The sequence below is a fragment of the Saccopteryx bilineata genome, chromosome 6 (genome assembly GCF_036850765.1).
Source record: "Saccopteryx bilineata isolate mSacBil1 chromosome 6, mSacBil1_pri_phased_curated, whole genome shotgun sequence".
NCBI lineage: Eukaryota > Metazoa > Chordata > Mammalia > Chiroptera > Emballonuridae > Saccopteryx > Saccopteryx bilineata.
Window position 1 is genome coordinate 29,534,403 of NC_089495.1, and position 18,454 is coordinate 29,552,856.

The window sequence follows — 18,454 nt, forward strand, 5'->3', positions numbered from 1 at the left end:
GACGGATAAATGTATCATGTGACCGAGACAAGCGTCAAGAGTGAGTCTTAGATGGATGTAACAGAGGGAATCTGATCATTTAAAAAAAATAAAACATCGTTCAGACTTAAATATAAATAAAACGGAAATAATGTAAGTTATTTATTCTTTCTCTGTGGACCAGTACAAAATAGCTCACGGACCAGTCCGCGGCCCGGGGGTTGGGGACCACTGCTATAAAGCACATAGTTTTCCAATGAAGCACAAAATTTTGCCTACCATACATGTAATAACACCTGTTATAATAGTAGACTGCATCAATTTTAGGCCCAATTCCTAGGAAGTACCGTATGTGGTTATCAATGTGGGATAACCAGGGTTCATGAATTGTCTCCCTACATTGTACCTCCAATATTGATTATCTACAAAGAAATAGGTCATATAGAGAAGTAGGTTAAAAACAGCTGCATCATTTTTTTTTCACAAATAGAAAAACCAAACGAACATATATGCTTGATAGAGCTTAGCTGTAGTTTTAAATTGCTAATTAACCAGTACATACTGTCTTAAAAAAAAAACAACTTGATTTCTGGCTCCAATTTCAAAAGCTGCTTGAATGCCCGATGATAAAGTTGGCCATAAAGAAGCAATTAAATGAACACTGTTCTTTGAACTCTCAGGAAGCTTCCACCTGCAGAACCTGTCTTTAAGAGAAAAGATTTCATCTCCAACTGTAGTGACAGCATCAGAACACAAATTGAGGTCACAAGTAGGCAATTCTAAATTGTCAAGATTTGACGCGGGTTAGACCTCCATAGAGAGACTGAAGGTCACATATGTCACCAGCAAAGATGTGAAAGCTTGACTAGGCGGTGGTACAGTGGATAGAGCATCGCCCTGGGATGTTGAGGTCCCGGGTTTGAAACCCTGAGGTCGCCAGCTTGAGCACGGGCTCATCTAGCTTGACCATAGGCTCGCTAACTTGAGTCCAGGGTCATCAACATGATCCCAAGGTTGCTGGCTTGAGCAAGGGATTATTGGCTCGGCTAGAGCCCCCTGGTCAAGATACATATGAGAAAGCAGTCAATGAACAACTAAGGTGATACAACTATGAGATGTTTCTCACTCAAAAAATAAATAAATAAATAAATAAATAAATAAATAAAATAAAAACATGTAAAATGTATTGGGGTCCACAATTGTAGGTGGGGAACATTATGGCCTTTGAATCATTGGAATGTTCAAGACCCAAGGAATGGCCAAACGCATGAACTGCAACTAGGAATAAGTTTATGCCTTTGAATTTTTTTGTCCAGATTTCAGCCTCATTAAAATATATGTATCCTCCAATACCAGGTCCAGGTCCAATAGCATGAACTCTACCTCTTCCATAAAAAGGATAGAGGTCTCTATGACCATCAGGTGCAAAATACGTCATAATTTCAACCTTACCTCCATTAACCTTTCTGAATTTCAGGAGATCAGATCACTCCATACTTGAAAAGATTTCTGGATAGCATAGTTAACATCCTCGTATTTTATGTCAGAAATGTAATTATTTATTCTGTAGGCGATAAAGCACTTCTTCCATATTGGCTTCCCTTGCACTGTCCTGAAATGATGAACATCAGACACTCCACATTGAGGTTTGTGCATCCTGTCCAGAGTAGCTGTATCCAGTTGCCCAGTCACTTCTAGACCCAAGAACTGCTGCATTTCTTGAATTTTATCCTCTTGAAAGTTCTTATTGACTTTCATTTTTGTCATTGGCATTCTCTCCATTTCAAAGCCATAAAAGCTTCTCAAGTGCCACATTGTTGGCCTCCTGGCCTCTATAGTTAGTCAGGGAAATAGCTCCAGAAACAGCTACCTACAGGACTAGTATCAAAAGAAGAAACTTCATTCTAAATTTCTCCTGAAGTACCTAGATGTATATACCAATTTTAATAAGTATTAAGGGAGAAATCCACAGTAACACTATAATAGAAAGGGATTTAATACCCCACTCACATCAATAGATAGATCATTCAGAGAGAAAATTAATAAGGAATTAATGGCTTTAAAAGTCACATTACTATATGATTCCATACATAGGTGGGACATAAAAATGAGACTCAGAGCCTGACCAAGCGGTGGCGCAGTGGATGGAGCATCAAACTGGGATGCTGAGGACCCAGGTTCGAGACCCCAAGGTCACCGGTTTGAGCGCGGGTTCATCTGGTTTGAGCAAAAGCTCACCAGCTTGGCCCTGGCCGGTTGGCTTAGTGGTAGAGCGTCGGCCTGGCTTGCAGGAGTCCCAGGTTCGATTCCCAGCCAGGGCACACAGGAGAAGAGCCCATCTGCTTCTCCACCCCTCCCTCCCTCCTTCCTCTCTGTCTCTCTTCCCCTCCCACAACCAAGGCTCCATTGGAGCAAAGTTGGCCCGGGTGCTGAAGATGGCTCTGTGGCCTCTGCCTCAGGCGCTAGAATGGCTCTGGTTGCAACAGAGCGACACCCCAGGTGGGTAGAGCATCGCCCCTTGGTGGGCGTGCCGGATGGATCCCAGTCGGGCGCATGCGAGCGTCTGTCTGACTGCCTCCCGGTTTCCAACTTCAGAAAAATACAGAAAAAAAAAAAAAAAAGCTCACCAGCTTGGACCCAAGGTCTCTGGCTCGAGCAAGGGGTTGCTCGGTCTGCTGGAGGGCCACGGTCAAGGCACATATGAGAAAGTAATCAATGAACAACTAAGGTGTCGCAACGAAAAACTGATGATTGATGTTTCTCATCTCTCTCCATTCCTGTCTGTCTGTCCCTATCTATCCTTCTCTCTGACTCTCTCTGTCTCTGTGTAAAAAAATAAATAAAAATATAAATAAATAAAGGGAATCATATAATATGTGACCTTTAAAAAAAAGGAAAAAAAATGAGACTCAGAGACAAGACAAGAGTGTGGGGGTTACAAGGTGGGGGGGGAGAGGGATGGGCTTGGGGGGGCACAAAGAAAACCAGTTAGAAGGTGATGGAAGACAATTGGACTTTGGGTGATGGGAATGCAGCATAATCAAATGTCAAAATAACCTAGAGATGTTTTCTCTGAACATATGTACCCTGATTTATCAATGTTACCCCATTAAAATTAATTTTAAAAAAGTCACATTAAACCAGATCAACTTAATAGGCATTTTTAGAACATTTCATCCAAAAACCAAAGAATACACATTTTTTTAAATGCACATGGAACATTCTTCAAGATAGACCACAAAATAAACCTCAGAAAATTCAAGATTAAAATCACATTATCTTTTCTGACCACGTGGCATGAAACAAACCAATAACTAGCAATGTATTAAAGCAGAAATCAAAAAATTTCCAACAAATAAAAAAGCCCAGGACCAGTGGGCTTCATAAGTGAATTCTGCCAAGGACCAGGGGGCTTCATAAGTGAATTCTGCCAAATGTTCAAAGAACAATTAATATCTCTCTTTTTTAAACTATTTCAAAAATATTTTATTTTATTTTATTTTTTGTATTTTTCCGAAGTTGGAAACGGGGAGGCAGTCAGACAGACTCCCACATGCACCCGACCGGGATCCACCCGGCATGCCCACCAGGGGGCGATGCTCTGCCCATCTGTGGCGTTGCTCTGTTGTGACCAGAGCCATTCTAGCACCTGAGGCAGAGGCCAAGGAGCCATCCCCAGCGCCCGGGCTATCTTTGCTCCAATGGAGCCTCGGTTGTGGGAGGGGAAGAAAAAGACAGAGAGGAAGGAGAGGGGGAGGGGTGGAGAAGCAGATGGGCTCTTCTCCTGTGTGCCCTGGCCAGGAATCGAACCCAGGACTCCTGCACGCCAGGTCGACACTCTACCACTGAGCCAACCGGCCAGGAAATTTTAAACAATTTCAAAAAATTGAAAAAGGAAGAATGTTCCAAACTCATTTTATGAAGTCATTATTACCCCAATACCAAAACCAAACAAAGACATCACAAAAAAGAAAGTTACAGGCCAATATCCTTGATGAACACTGAGGCGAAAGTTCTCAACAAAATATTAGCAAGTTGGAATCAACAATACAGTAAAAGGATCATACACCATGATTAAGTGGGATTCTTCCCAGGGGTGCAAGGATGGCTCAACATTCATAAATCAATCAATGTGATATATCACATTAGCACAATAAAAGATAAACACCATATGATCATTTCAACAGATACAAAAAAAAGCATTTGGCAAAATGCAACATCCTTTTATGATAAAAAAAAAACCCTCTCAACAAAGTGGGTCTAGAAGGAACACATCTCAATATAATAAAGACTATATATGACAAGCCCCCAGCTAATATTATACTCAACAGTGAGAAACTTAAGCCTTTCTTCTAAGATCAGGAAAAAGCAAAAATGCCCAGTATCACCACTTCTATTAAACATAGTACCGGAAGTCCTAGTTACAGCAATCAGACAAGAAAAAATTCAAGTGCTTTGGAGGTATGAGGAAAGGAAAAAGTAAAACTTTCATTATTTGCAGAAGATATACTATAAGTAGAAACCCTAAAGACTCCACCAAAAAAAAGTGTTAAAACTAATAAGTGCAGTCAGTAAAGTGCAGTATACAGAATCAATACACAGAAATCTGTTGTGTTTCTGTACACCAATAATGAATGATCAAAAAGATAAATTAGGAAAACAATCTCATTAAAAATTGTGTCAAGCCTGACCTGTGGTGGCGCAGTGGATAACGCATCGACCTGGAAATGCTGAGGTCACCGGTTCAAAACCCTGGGCTTGCCTGGTCAAGAAAAAAAAAAAAAAAAGGAAAAAAAAAATCCTTAAAAAAAAAAAAAATTGTGTCAAAAGCATAAAATACCTAGAAATAAATTTAACCAAGGAGATGAAAGTCCTACACTCTGAGACTTGTGTCTTCTGCCAGCATCCATAAAATTATGGCAGCCTGATTTGTTCATTTACAAGGAAGGTTAAATCTCAGATCCTTCACAGTTCTTGCCAAAGGGCTAAATGATACAGCAGACTTGCTTTGGTTAATTCTTAGGTTCTACAAAAATCCCAAACAGTTTTTTCATCGTTTTCTAAGAAAAAGCACAGTCTAACAGAGTAAAGCAACCCTTTTTCTGAAATACGCTCTAACCAGTGCCTGGGATCATCTTTTCTATAAAGTCTGTATAAAATCATTTCACATTTTTTCCTAAAAAAATTTTTTTGTAGTTTATTATTATTATTTTTTTGTATTTTTCTGAAGCTGGAAACGGGGAGGCAGTCAGACTCCCGCATGCGCCCGACCGGGATCCACCCGGCATGCCCACCAGGGGGTGATGCTCTGTCCATCCTGGGCACAGCTCTGTCGAGACCAGAGCCACTCTAGCACCTGGGGCAGAGGCTAAGGAGCCATCCCCAGAGCCCGGGCAGTCTGTTGCTCCAATGGAGCCTCGGCTGCAGGAGGGGAAGAAAGAGACAGAGAGGAAGGAGAGGGGGAGGGGTGGAGAAGCAGATGGGTGCCTCTCCTGTGTGCCCTGGCCGGGAATCGAACCCCGGACTTCCGCACGCCAGGCCGACGCTCTACCACTGAGCCAACCGGCCAGGGTCTTTTTTTGTAGTTTAAAAAGTTGACTGCCTGACCTGTGGTGGTGCCGTGGATAAAGCGTCAACCTGGAATGCTGAGGTCGCCAGTTCAAAACCCTGGGCTTGCCTGGTCAAGGCACATATGGGAGTTGTGATGCTTCCTGCTCCTTCCCCCTTCTCTCTCTCCTCTCTCTCTAAAAATGAATAATAAAAAAAAAAAGTTGACAAGTGGGTGTATTCCTTTGACTATTAACACTGATAGGTTCTCTGTATATTTTCTTAATTGTCTGAAGTCTTTTTTTTCACCTCCAGCTTTGCAAATCTTTGTGTGATTATTTCTGTAATTGTGTATTTCATCTGGAACTCCTATCTACAGAAATTTGACCTATGTGATCATTTTCTGAAGTAATTATGTTTTTGTTGCACTACAGTTAACTGTATTAATATATTTAGATTTTAGCTTTGATGTCCATAAAAAGATGTCCTATACTCTGAACACTCTTAAGACATTGAGGAAAGAAATTGAAGAAGATACAAATAAATGGAAATACATACTTTGCTCATGGATTGGAAGAATTAATATTGTAAAAATATCCTTACCACTTAAAGCAATATGCAGATTCAAAGCAATCCTTTTTTTTTTTTTTTTTTTTTTTTGAGATAGAGAGACAGACAGGAAGGGATAGAGATGAAATGTACCAACTCATATAGCTGCGGCACCTTAGTTGTTTATTGATTGCTTTCCCATATGTGCCTTGACCAGGAGACTCCAGTTGAGCCAGTGACCCTTTGCTCAAGCCAGAAACCATAGGCTCAAGCAAATGACCTTGGGCTTCAAGCCAGTGACCTTTGGGCTATAGCCAGTGACCATGAGGTCACGTCTATGATCCCATGCTCAAGCCAGCAACCTCATGATTTCAAACCTAGGTGCTCAGTGTCCCAGGCCAGCACTCTATCCACTGTGCCACTACCAGGTCAGGTTGCAATCCCTATTTAAATACAATGGCATTCTTCCCAGAATTAGAACAACTAATCCTAAAATTTGAATGGAACCACAAAAGACCTTAAAAGGAAGTTTTGAGAAAGAAGAAAGTAAGAGGTATCACACTCCCTGATTTCAAACTACATCACAAAGCTAAGATAATCACAACATGATGTTGGCATAAAAACAGATATATAGATCAATGGAATAGAATAGAGAGCCCGGAAAGAAATCCTTGCTTATACGGTCAATTTATTTATCTACAACAAAGGAGGCAAGAATATACAATGGGGTAAAGACAGTCTCTTTAATAAATGACATTGGGAAAACTGGATAGATACATGCAAAACCTGAAATTCAACCACTTTCTTACACTATATACAAAACTAAACTCAAAATAGATTAAAGATAAAAATATAAGGCCTGAAACTATAACACTTCTAGAAGAAAACATAGGATAAACTCTTTGATCTCACCCTTAGCAATATCTTTCTGGCAAGGAAACTAAAAGAAAAATTAGACAAATAGGACTACAACAAACTAAAAAGTTTTTGCATTGAAGGAAACCATCAACAAAAAAAACCCATACTAAATGGGAGAAGATATTCGCAAATGATATATCTGATAAGGGATTAATACCAAGCTATGTAAGGAATTCATGCAACTTAATACCAAAAAACAAAAAACTAATTCAATTTAAAAATGGGCAAAGGACTTGAATAAATATTTCTCCAAAGTAGACATACAGATGATCAATAGACATGAAAAGATGCTCACTATCACTAATCATCAGGGAAATGCAAATTAAAACCACAGTGAGATATCACCTCACACCTGTCAGAATGGTTATCATTCATAAATCATATTTATTAATAGAGAAAAGAGAGCCCTAATACACTGTTGGTGGGACTATACATTATGCTGTCACTATGGAAAACAGGATGAAACTTGATCAAAAAATTAAAAAGAGAGCTATATGATCCAACAATTTTATTTCTTAGTTTTATCCAAAGAAAACAGAAACATTAATTTAAAGATATATACACCCCTATGTTCATAGCAGCATTACTAGTAATAGCCAACATATGGAAACAACTTCATCAATAAATGAATGGATTAAGAAAATGAATGTGTGTGTGTGTGTGTACACTGCTCACAAAAATTAGGGGATCAGGGAACGTGCAGATACTCCAGTACTTTCAGCTTTTATTTGTATAGTGCATTTTCACCAATGAAATAAAAATTGGTTTTGCATCTCATTTGCATAATCAAACAACTTTCTTTGACTTGTCTGCTTTTCTGATTTAATAAAAAAAATAAAATGCTTCTTTTTTTTTTTTTTTTTTTTGAGATAGAGAGACAGACAGGAAAGGATAGAGATGAAATGTATCAACTTATATAGCTGCGGCACCTTAGTTGTTTATTGATTAATAAAAAATGTTCTTGTAGCCCTGGCTGGTTGGCTCAGCGGTAGAGCGTCGGCCTAGCGTGCGGAGGACCCGGGTTCGATTCCTGGCCAGGGCACACAGGAGAAGCGCCCATTTGCTTCTCCACCCCTCCGCCGCGCTTTCCTCTCTGTCTCTCTCTTCACCTCCTGCAGCCAAGGCTCCATTGGAGCAAAGATGGCCCGGGCGCTGGGGATGGCTCTGTGACCTCTGCCTCAGGCGCTAGAGTGGCTCTGGTCGCAACATGGCAACGCCCAGGATGGGCAGAGCATCGCCCCCTGGTGAGCAGAGCATCGCCCCATGGTGGGCGTGCCGGGTGGATCCCGGTCAGGCACATGTGGGAGTCTGTCTGACTGTCTCTCCCTGTTTCCAGCTTCAGAAAAAAAAAAACGAAAAAACAAACAAACAAACAAACAAAATGTTCTTGTTTAATAAAAAAAAATAAAATGCTTCTTTTTTTTTTTTTTTCATTTTTCCGAAGCTGGAGACAGGGAGGCAGTCAGACAGACTCCCACATGCACCCGACCGGGATCCACCCGGCATGCACACCAGGGGGCGATGCCCTGCCCCTCTGGGGCGTCACTCTGTTGCAACCAGAGCCACTCTAGCGCCTGGGGCAGAGGCCACAGAGCCATCCCCAGTGCCCGGGCCATCTTTGCTCCAATGGAGCCTCGCTAAGGGAGGGGAAGAGAGAGACAGAGAGGAAGGAGAGGGGGAGGGGTGGAGAAGCAAATGGGCGCCTCTCCTGTGTGCCCTGGCCGGGAATTGAACCTGGGACTCCTGCACACCAGGCCAACACTCTACCGCTGAGCCAACCGCCCAGGGCAAAATGCTTCTTTTTTTATCACTTCATATTCATTTTGAAATATCCCCTAATTTTTGTGAGCTGTGTGTGTGTGTGTGTGTGTGTGTGTAGAGAGAGAGAGAGAGAGAGAGAGAAATGAAATATTATTCAGCAATTTTAAAAAAAGATGAAATCTAGCCATTTGTGACAACAACATGGATGGACCTAGAATGTATTATGCTAAGTGAAATGAGTCAGACAGGGAAAGACAAATCCTTTATGATTTCACTTATATGTGGAATCTATAAAACAAAATCAACAAAAAGGAAACAAACTCACGGCTATAGACTATGTGTTGATGGTTGCCAGGTGGGAAGAGTGTTGAGGGGACGGGTGTAAAAGGTGAAGGGATTAAGATGTACAAATTGACAGTTATAAAAAACAGCCACAGGAATAGAAAGTACAGCATTGAGAATATAGTCAGTAAAATGTATTGATACTAACTATGGGTGGTGTCAGATGGGTACTAGACTTTTGGGGGGAATCACTTCATAAGTGATATAAATGTCTAATCACTATGTTGTACACCTGAAACTACTATAATATTATATGTCAAGTGTAATTGAAAAATACAAAATTATTTAAAAAAAAAACAGGGCTGAGCATGAATGAAAGGAACAAGTTGAGGCTACTGCAGCGGCGCCAGTGAGAGGTCATGGCAGCTTGGGCTGCACAGTGACAGTGGAGAAAGAGGGACATGAATGCGACCTGGAGATTGCAGGCAGGAGTTTTTCAGGGCTTATTAAATACCCATGCTATGCCATGGGCTGTGTGAGGTCTTGAAGACAAAGCAGAAAACAAGGCGGGTCAGCTGCCTGCCCTGAGGGAGATTCTTTCCTGGCTCCAGGTCTCTGGCTTGTATAACTGTGCAGACAACGATGCCATTCGCTAGATAAAGAACACTGGAAGAAGTAGGAGGAATGTTGAGGGTTAAGTATCTTTGAGACACCCAAAAGGCAAACAGACTATTGGATATTTGGGTCTGGAGCTCAGAGGAGAGGTCTGAACTGGAAATTTATGTACTTCATTCAACCACAGAACCAAACCAAGATATAAGAGACATACCATTAATATATCTTTGTGTACTTAAAGCTGAGCTGGAAGTCGTACAAGAACTAATTCCAAATCCAACATCCTCATTTACTGGATACTTATAATACAGTGAAAAAATAACATGTGTGTGAATGGACAGCCACCACATATCTACATACAGGTATATGCACACCCACTACGTACCTATAAACATGTAATTTGCTTGTACTTTACTGATAAATCTTCTTGTTTGTATTACTACTTTTTCACATACAGCGATCCTGAACTGCTTATTAAATTATGACAGTGTTGGCCCTAGACAGTTAGCTCAGTGGTAGAGCGTCGGCCTGGCATGCGGGAGACCCGGGTTCAATTCCCGGCCAGGGCACACAGGAGAAGCGCCCATCTGCTTCTCCACCCCTCCCTCTCTCCTTCCTCTCTGTCTCTCTCTTCCCCTCCCGCAGCCGAGGCTCCATTGGAGCAAAGTTGGCCCTGGGCGCTGAGGATGGCTTTGTGGCCTCTGCCTCAGGTGCTAGAATGGCTCTGGTTGCATCAAAGCAACGCCCCAGATGGGCAGAGCATCGCCCCTGGTGGGCATGCCGGGTGGATCCCGGTCGGCATGCGGGAGTCTGTCTGACTGCCTCCCCGTTTCCAACTTAAGAAAAATACAAATTCTGACAGTGTTGATCAAAGTCTACTTTATATTAGAATTATTTTAAGCATATGTCTACCTACCCTTCATGAATTTCTAAAGGATACCACCATGTCTAAATTTTATTTGTTCCCCTAGAGCTCTATAGTCAGTGGGTGGAATTGGATTTTCTCCTCCCTCATTCATTCATTCCATCCATTAGAAGTCCAGATTTGCTTCCATGCATACCTTAAGGCACCCTTCACAAACAGCTAAAATTGTATACATAACACAAATAATCATTTTTCTATTACTTTAGTTCCTAATTCTATTATCTTACATGTGTATATATGTATGTATGTGTTTGTATTTATATATATATCATCTATTTCTGTAAAGAAAGTTACAGCTACAATTACACATCTGTTGAGACAGGAAAGAGGCCAATCTGGGTAGTGACATAGGAGTGGCCTGGGAATCAACAGGCATAAATTGTAAATAGTTCAGAATCTTTAGTTCTGAGACCTTCAGCAAATCATTCAATCACTTCCAGCCTCAGTACTCTGCAAGAATGGCATTAAATGATCTCTGTAGGCTCTTATATCTATAAAATTCTTTAAAATCCAATTTGATAGTAAAAATAACTTCAACACTTCGATGCCACAGGCCTTTGTTTGAAACACCTAAGAGAAGGCAGGGAAATATTTCTAAGTATCTGGTATGGTTACATTTGCCTTTTAGGATTGGGTGGGGGAATGTGTAAGTTACAGCTGAAGCCAAGGTTGATGTGAGATGTCAAAAAACGTCATCTGCCTGACCAGTGGTGGTGCAGGGGATAGTGCATCAACCTGGGTCATTGAGAGTCCAGATTTGAAAAACCTAAGGTCCCCAGCTTGAGCATAGGCTCACCAGCTTGAGCACGGGATCGCTGGCTTGAGCATGGAATCATCAACATGACCTCATGGTCTCTGGCTTGAAGCCCAAGGCTCACCAGCTTGAGCAAGGGGTCACTGGCTTGGCTGGAGCCCCCACCAGTCAAGGCATGTATGAGAAGCAATCAATAAATAACTAAAGTGCCACAACTACAAGTTGATGCTTCTCATCTCTCTTCTTTCCTCTCTCTCTCTCTCTTTCTCTCTAAAAAAAAAAAAAAAGAAAACATCACTTGGTTAGAAAGTGGCTTTAAAAAGGAGTGTCAGGCCGTGGCCAGTGGTTCAATGGATGGAGCATCGGCCCAGTATATGGATGTCCCAGGTTCAATTCCCAGTCAGAGCACACAAGAGAAGCAACTATCTGCTTCTCTCACCTTTTCTCTCCCCGTGCTCCCTCTTCCTCTCCTGCAGCCAGTGGCTCAATTGGTATAAGTGACTGCCCCAGGCACTGAGGATGGCTCCATTTGTTCAAGAGCATCAGTCTCAGGAGCTAAAAATAGCTCAGTTGATTCAAGCATCCACCCGAGACAGGGGTTGCCAGGTGGATGCACGTTGGGGATCCACCGATAGTGGATGCAGGAGTCTGTCTCACTATCTCCCTTCTTCTCACTTAAAAAAAAAAAAGTATTATAAGGACAACCTTGTTAAGAAAGGGCAATATGAGGTCTTGCAGCTTAAGAATTGCTTAGGTTTATAACTAGTGTGAAAAAATGACCCCATCAGCTTTTGTACAAAAGTTGAGGTCACCACATGGTATGTAATTCTGATATGGACAGAGGAGTCACTGCAAGTTTCAATCATCTGGAAAAGGTCTTCAGATAGAAAACAGCTCGAGAGGGGGGCCCTGGGGACATTCCCCATTTCTGTCCAGGTCTTGTGTTCTTACCTCTCATAGACCTGGAAGAGCTGTATGGGTGTGTCCTAAGACAGTAGCACTATCCTGAGGCACGCTAGAGACTAGGGAAGAGGGGCTCCTCTAGATGACCTGGTTTCATGTTATTTTCTGATTACATGGTAATTATTTCATTGTCTTTTTAGAAGTCATTTCAAATATTCCAGCCTTATGAGTTTAGAAATTTAGAAGCGCTGCAGGAACTATTAAAGGAAAGGTCATGAGTCCACAATGGCCAAATAATTAAGGGACACAGCCTCCTCAGCCCCCAAACCCATCCTAAAACTTGATGAAGCATCAGGAATGCCAGGGATCAAAAGTCAAGTTTAGCCTGACCAGGCGGTGGCACAGTGGATAGAGCGTCAGACTGGGATGCGGAGGACCCAGGTTCGAGACCCCGATGTCGCCGGCTTGGGTGCGGGCTCGTCTGGCTTGAGCAAAAACAAGCTCACCAGCTTGGACCCAAGGTCGCTGGCTCAAGCAAGGGGTTACTCTGTCTGCTGTAGCTCCATGGTTGGGGCAAATATGAGAAAGCAATCAATGAACAACTGGGGTGTCGCAACGAAAAACTGATGATTGATGCTTCTCATCTCTCTGTGTTCCTGTCTGTCTGTCCCTATCTATCCCTCTCTCTGACTCTCTATCCCTGTAAAAAATTTTAAAAATAAAATTAAAAAAAAAAGTCAAGGCTATATGGTTGTGTCGCCTTTTTCTATAAGAGGTCTTCTTTCTACCATCAGTGTTGGAAGATTCTGGATGTTATGGTCACTAAGTGATGTGGTCATTTTCTTACATTAGAACAAGGTTCGACAATATTAAAATATCTAACCTTTAGAGTCATGTTTTTCTTTCTATTTATTCATACCCAACCCTGTTTCAAAAAGAATTTAATGTTGTTTACAAACTACATAAATGAAGTTAAACAACATAATTTAGAACACCACGAGCGACACGAGGCAGAGGGAAAAAAGGGCAGGGACAGGAAAGTGTGCTAAGAGTGAGACCAGTGTGCTGTAAAGTTCCAAAGACCCACTGGCCTCGGCGTGTTGGTCTTTCTAAAACTTGCTGAAGCTGTCAAACCAGTGTTGTGTTTTCATTCCCCAGAATCCTATCATTGTTAGGGACAAAACCCAGTGGAACAATCAGATCCAGATTCACAGGCTAGAAGGAGACCTCCGATCTAATTCAACACCCTAACCCATGTGGAAAGCACCAGCTCACCAACTGGTCCTCATGAATGCTTTCTGGAACCTGAGTTCATTAGAAAAAAGCGTGCAATTTAGAACTACATTTAAGGAGTTTTCCAAGAGTTTGGTCTGTTTACTTTCTCCTAAGAGCAGTTTGAGCTTTCCATGGAAAAGCCTAAGAGCAGCAGGAGCAGGCAAAACTACTCCAGCCCCTGCCCCCCAGCTGGGTGGAGGGTGAGTCAGCCCTGCTGTTAGGGTGTGTGAGAATGCCTCTGAATTTCTTTACCCCTCCCAGACAAGCAATTGGTGGCCACCACCCAGGATTTCACCTGAGCCACATTCCAAAGACATTTGGGATACCAACACACATGGGAAACACGCACAAGACCAGATCCCAGCCCTCCCTCCTCCTCTGCTCTGGCGGAGGCAAAGGGAGGGAGTTACCAGGGTAGAGGTGCCCAGCTGCGCCACTGAAGTGCTGGTTTCTTCTTCTCGGCTCCCAAGTTTGCTAAACAGCACCACCTGCTGTCTCAAAAGGCAGGAAAAAGCCTGGGAAAGCCTATTCGTGCCAGCCTTATAGATTCACATTCACGCCGCGACTGAGACTCAGAGACGGCAGAAGGAGGGCAGGACATCCAAACCTGCTTTATGCTTTCTCCTCCATGGCCCGTGCCTACTCCACTTCAGCCCCTTCTCCATTAAACGCACCAGATTCCCACAGCCGTGTGTTAATTCTACAACAACGATCATTCCAAAACCAGCTGACCACTGATAAAACAGGTCCTAAACCCAAATTCTGCCTTTGCACCTCTGCACATTCTGGTGCAAAGGGGTCCGGTTTGCTCAGGCTCTGGTAGAGTAAACCCTTAAAAGTTCTCATAGAAGACACGTTGCTAAATTATTTTTTTAAGTTATTTTTTTAATTGCGGTAAAACACGCATAACATAGAATTTAGATTTTAAGTTCCATACTGTTAAGTAATTCACATTCTTGTGCAACGAGTCTCCCAAAACTCTTTTCATCTGAATCCCAGTGACATATTCAATACCACTCTCTGCCGCCGCCCCCCTCCTTCCCAATTCTGACCATTTCCCCTCTCATATCTCAAGTTCTTCTTGATTGCCATACATTATTTTCACTGAGACCATGAATCACCGTGGAGGTTACAATTATATATCCCATTGGCTCAGCCATTTCTCATTTCCCCACAGACTGTCTATCAACACTGGTTTGTTTAGTTTTTGTCTCCCTCTCCCTTAAAGCAGTTCTGGTTTCCTGGTTTCGGCACCTCCTGACAAAGGGAATGCAGAAATGGACAGCAGTTGAGGTTTGCTCGTTTTTTGCTGCTGCAGCTCTGTGAGACATTGGCCACGAAAGGAATGAAGGAATGCCATCTGAGCTGCCGGCATCTCAAGGACATGTCGGGGCCCTGGACAGGCTTCACTGAGCCCCAGAGCCCCCAAAATTGTATACAAATTTCATGTGCACATGAGAACATTGTTCTTTCCAGTGAGACATTCTCTACTTTTCCTCAGATTCTCAAGGGACTCCCTGACCCAGAAAAGGCCAAGAGCCACCAACAGGCACCCATGGAGATTAGCATCTGGGGGGGTGTCTTCATTTATCCAGATTCTTTCTTTTTTTTCTTCTTCTTCTTTATTGAGCTGCCCTACATGTGCCACTCACGACAGAAGCCCTTTTTTTTATCCAGATCCTTTCTTGAAAAATCAGGGGCTGTAAACCACATGATGTTCAACAGCGGCCCTGCCTTTGGTGTCACCATAGTCGTGGATGGAGTGAGGACAACAGAGTGGCAAGGACATCTCAAGAAAAATTGGAGCAAAGAGCTCGGGGGAAAAAAAATTGAAGTGGAATCATGAGGGAGGAGTTGTAAATTTGCAAACATTCCTGGAAAACCAAAGACATGTGGAGGCCAAACAGGACTTTCATAATCCACTGTGGCCTTGGGTGACTCCTTGAGTTCTTCTCTCTTGCGATTTTGAGTAACCACAGAACCTTCCAGAAGACTTCTACTAATAAGAACACTAGTTATGCTCTTTAGAGACATGATCCTATTTATCACAAGCAATGAAAGTGGGTATTTTAATCCCCATTTTACAGAGGAAAAAACAGAGCCTTAAGGAAAATAGCCAGTTTTCCCAAGGTCAGATAAATGCAGAGCATAGATTTGAACTCAGGTCCACCTCACGCTAAAGCACATTCTACTAACTGTAAAACTACCTTTATGTTTTTTTAATTGTAATAAAATGGACAAAAAGTTGTTTTTCATAAGTACAGAATACATCCTCCTTCCTTCTAGCTCCAGCCAAGGAAATCCATTTTCTTCGGAGAAATATACACTAAATTAGCTGTGGATGGGGAGGCGACAACCCCAGAGTGTACGCGTCAGTAATAGGAGGTGCTCTCTAAACTGCTTCCTAAGGGTGGGGCTATGCTAAGTGGAGGGCATAAGGCTGGGGTCTGAACGGAATCATTCAGTGTCATTAAGAGATTTGAGAGATTGTGAACAGATAAGAGGAAGGGAAGAAAAATGAGGTAGGTGGTAGCCAGATGAGTAGTTGGGAGGAACAACAGGGAGGTCTAGTGAGTATTTTACTAAATGTGTCACATTGGATAAATTCACTTCTCCATGTCCCCAAAACTTCAGCTTTGTCATGTGAGATCAGTGTTGAAGGAATGCCGTGATATGTTGAGTTTGCCTCAAAGGGGGCTAAAAAAAAGCCCAAACTGCTGTTGGGAGGCTCACCTCCACTCAGTGTCCCACATGTATTGAGCTCCCGGGTGCAGCACCCGGCCTGAGGGCCCAGGAATACTGCCCTGCAGAGGCAGCTGGCTTAGGTCTGGAAGGGAGGATTGGGTGAATGAGGACTATGTTTAGGCGCCAACTCTGTGTCATGGCATACTGGAGCTGCTGCGAACAGCAGATTCCTGCAGAGCTGAGTAGACTGGCCCTCTCCCCAGAGGCAGCTTCTGGCTCTAATGTTCTGTGGAGCAAAGAACCAATTAATTAAAGCACTATCACAAAAATTTGAGAACCTATTATGTGAGAGCCACGGGCTTCACAAGGCAATATGTCCCCTGTCTTATTTTACATTAAACTGTCTGAGTCAGAGAATAACATACAATAAATACAAGTGTGGCAAGAGAATAAAGAAAAACAGAAAGACAGGAAATAAATATGTTTTGGGGGAATGGAAAACGTTACTTTGTAGGAGGGCTAGAGAAAAAGCCTTTCTGAGGGGCGGTATTTAAGCTAAGAGCTGACACCCGCACAATGAGACAGAGCTAACTGATCCTGTAAAAAGCAGAGCAAGTGTTACTGGCAGAAGAGACAGCACGTGCAAAGGCTCTGAGAAAGGAAGACCCGCTTATATTTGAAGAACGGAAAGAAACCAGTGTGGCTAGTGTAGTAAGCAAGCGAGAAAACCGCACTTAAATCTTAAATCATGCAGTAGGGTGAGGGTCCCTGGTGAATATTCATGAAGAAGATGAGGCAAGCACAGAAGATTTGACTGCCTAGGACCCTAGTGCTAGAAAAGGCGAAGGCCCGCTGGGGGCGCTCAAGAGCAGTTCCAAGTCCAGCACCACCCATTCGCGTCCCTACCGCATCCCACCGGCCGTCAGCCGGAGGCGGACGCGACTCCTCCGCAGTTCGCTCTGCGTTCTTTGTCCCGGGATCCGGAGTCCCAGCCTTAGCCTAGGGCCCCACGCCGATGCCTAAGTCGAGAACGCCTCTTTCTCACCTCTGGGCTCCCACCCACGGGGCAGGCTGGTCGTCAGCCCCATGACCCCGGCACCGTGGTGGAAGTGAGACAGTGGGTAGCGTCCCAGGTGTCCGCGGTCCGCTCGGTTTTGGAGGCCACGTGCTTGGCCCGTCACAGTCTCGACTTTCCTCAGACAAAGCTGGGGGGGAGGGTCCTCCCGACCCTGGGCTCCCCCCCACACACACACCCTGGATTTGAGGCCGACCCTGGAGCCACCCCTGCGGAGAGCAGAGAACTGGGTGTCCTGAAAGACGCGCCCTGGAGCCCCAGTTTATAGTGCAGCCCAGCCACCTGCCAACCCGAGCAGGCCAACCGAACCCCCATTTTCTTTTCATTCACTACCAGGTCTGTGGGATCCACAGCCGATGGGGAAGGGGAGAAGACAGCCCAAGAAACGCGCTGCAAGGCGCGCACCCTCAAACCACCGGCTCGGCGCCCGCTCTCGCGAGTGGACGCGGGGACACACGTCCCTGGGACCTTCTCGAACCCTCTGGAATCCCAGCGCGCCCCCGCAGGGAGAACCTCGGTGATGTGGGGCACTTTAAGAAGCAGATGCACTTGACGACCGAGACCCAGATCGCGACGGGTCGAGGGGCATCAATTACTGTGTATTGGAAAACCTGCTCCTCCGCGTCCTTTCCAGCTCACAGACACCGCACATTTAAAGAAGTCTGTGCCAGCCGGTCCACTTCGGCGGGCCGCCAGCAATGACAGGGAGGAAACTTACTGCCACCCGCAAAAGCGGAAACGCTTTGTTTGGGCAGAAGCCTCCTGGAGCCCTGGCCGTGGTGGAACCTGGCGTGTCTGCAGACACGCTGGCCCGCGTCCCCGTAGACGCAGTCCCGCAGCTCTTCCCTCTCCGCAAGGCACACGCCACACAGCTGGCTCCAGGCCAGCCCGGACCCTGGAGCTCCTCTGGGCCTGCTCTGGGTGTGTATTACCCCTTTAGGGTTAGGTTCAAGAAAGATTGGGGCCCACAGTCACAGAGCTCCAGGGAAAAGCAACCTGGTCTCATCTCTCCAGGCAGAGGAGAACAGAAGCTCCAACTCCACACATGCTATAGAAGGCTTTTCCAGTCTACCTGAATCATTACCAGCTAGAAGCAGCGGTCATTGGGATTTGGACGTGAGCTGCGAAGTATAGAATTGTGACAATTCCAGTGCCATGCGGACTTTTCCTGGATGTGGACTTTTCC

The 18,454-nt window shown here is 44.0% G+C and overlaps 1 pseudogene; it reads right to left on the bottom strand.

The window, feature by feature from the left end:
* LOC136309273 (macrophage metalloelastase pseudogene) overlaps positions 1–17,281 on the bottom strand; it is a 28,937-nt pseudogene extending 11,656 nt beyond the window's left edge.
* Positions 17,282–18,454: the final 1,173 nt, after the last annotated feature.